Source organism: Microtus ochrogaster, chromosome 2 (genome assembly GCF_000317375.1).
Source record: "Microtus ochrogaster isolate Prairie Vole_2 chromosome 2, MicOch1.0, whole genome shotgun sequence".
In the NCBI taxonomy this organism is placed as follows: domain Eukaryota; kingdom Metazoa; phylum Chordata; class Mammalia; order Rodentia; family Cricetidae; genus Microtus; species Microtus ochrogaster.
In genome coordinates this window covers 69593112-69594938 of record NC_022010.1, presented here as the reverse complement: position 1 = coordinate 69594938, position 1827 = coordinate 69593112, and the positions used below count along the sequence as shown (strand labels likewise).

Below are 1827 nucleotides of genomic sequence, written 5' to 3'. Positions count from 1 at the left end.
GAGGACAGACAGACAGGACTAGCTCTGGAGAACCCACCCCCTGCCTCCTTCACAGGCAACAGGACAGGAACTGTAAAAAGCCTGAGAAGCTGACAAGGGTGTTTAAGGACAACCACCACCAGGGTGAAAAATAAATAAAAAGAAAAAAGGAAAAGATTTAAGAAGAAAACAAGGTAGTCAGTTTTACAGTGCTCCCAATTAGGCAAGTCTGAAGCCAGTTATTTCAAGGATGCTGAAAGAACGGTTTTCCCAACGCTTGATGAAAAGCTTTGGGACCTTTCTCTGTAGACAGGAAGCTGGCCAAGGGGACCTGGCAGTGGCACTGAGAAAAGAGTTGGACAGTCATTGTAGGCTTCTTCGCCTGTCTCGTCCCACTCTCCAGCAGACTCAACAGATGTCACAAATTTAAAATCATTTACAATTTGTAATTGCTTATGAATATAATTTAAATTTTTCTGGTAGCCACATGAAAAAATTTTAACAGTATATCCAAAATGTTATTACGTCTGCATCTACTCATGAGAATTACAAATAATACAGCTCAGTGAGAAGACTGCTTGCCTGGCAGTGCACGGAGCTCTGGCTCCAATCTCCAGCACCACAAGCCAGGAACGGCAGCATGTGCTGTCGTCCCAGCACTCACGTGGAGGCACAGGAGGCCACCAGACTGGTTAAGCTCTCAAACACCAGTGATTCTTACCTGAGGAACCCTCTAGAAATGTGTGAGTGGAAGACAAATACGGGGAAAATAAGCCATCTGTTTAGAAAACTCGCTAACAGCAGAGGCTCACACAACTCTAGGCAGCTTATGACAATGCGACTTCCAGAGTCTCAAGAGTCTTCCAGACACGTGTGCTCCTCCCGCAGTGATGGTGTCAGATGCACATCCCTGCGCTGCACATCTCAGCTCCGGCCTGCCCACATTTTCTGTACACTTCTTCTTCTTCGTCCCCCCAAATTCCTTGTTTTTACTTAGAGAAGAAAACCCGCTAGTGACACTTCATAAATAACTACGTGTTCTACAAGGTATTTAAAATAAAGCATGTGCTTGGCAGGGATGGCACACACCTTTAGTCCCAGCACTCGGGAGGCAGAGGCAGGAGGATCTCTGAGTTTGAGGCCAGCCTGGTCTACAGAGCGAGTCCAGGAATGGCTCCAAAGCTACAGAGAAACCCTGTCTCAAAAAACCAAAATAAACAAATAGGAACAAAGCACATTTCTCGTTTCCAATAGTAAGCATGAACGTTTCTGTCATGACAAACAGTGCTCACCTACAACAGACAGAAAGCCACCTGCCACTCCCTCAACACGCCTGACAGAATCCAGTGCACACTGACACTCAGGAGAATAGTCTCACCAGGGCCAGGGCAGACAATCTTACTAACAAATCTACACCAAAGACCCTCGAGTTTATGAAGAGCATAAAGGCAAGGGAAGAGGGCTCTGCTCCATGTGTGGAGCCTGGGAAAGGAGAGCATGGGAAGCAGGGGCAGGGGCAGGGGCGCTGTGTCTACAGCAGAAGGGGACATGGAGGGTCAAAAAAAAGACTTCACATGGGGTAGAGCAGGTAGGGCATGGGAATCTGCCTGGCCCAGGTCATGATGGCTACTTCCTTCCAGAACCTTCTTAAAGGGCTCCCTACGACACACCTTCCAAAGAATGACATCAGCCATGACTCCAGTGTCCCAAATCTCCCAGACATGCCTTCAGCCCAGTTATGACAATGAGCAAAATGCAGACTTGAGTAAAGAGCTGCAGAGGACACCACCACAGCTGCAGGGAACACCACCACAGCTGCAGGGAACACCACCACAGCTGCAGAGAACA

At 47.9% G+C, this 1827-nt stretch overlaps 1 protein-coding gene across 4 annotated transcripts in view; it reads right to left on the bottom strand.

Moving 5' to 3' along the window:
- The window catches only part of Vps26c (VPS26 endosomal protein sorting factor C), a 23183-nt gene that overhangs the window by 5349 nt on the left and 16007 nt on the right, over positions 1–1827 (bottom strand). The window lies entirely within an intron of this gene.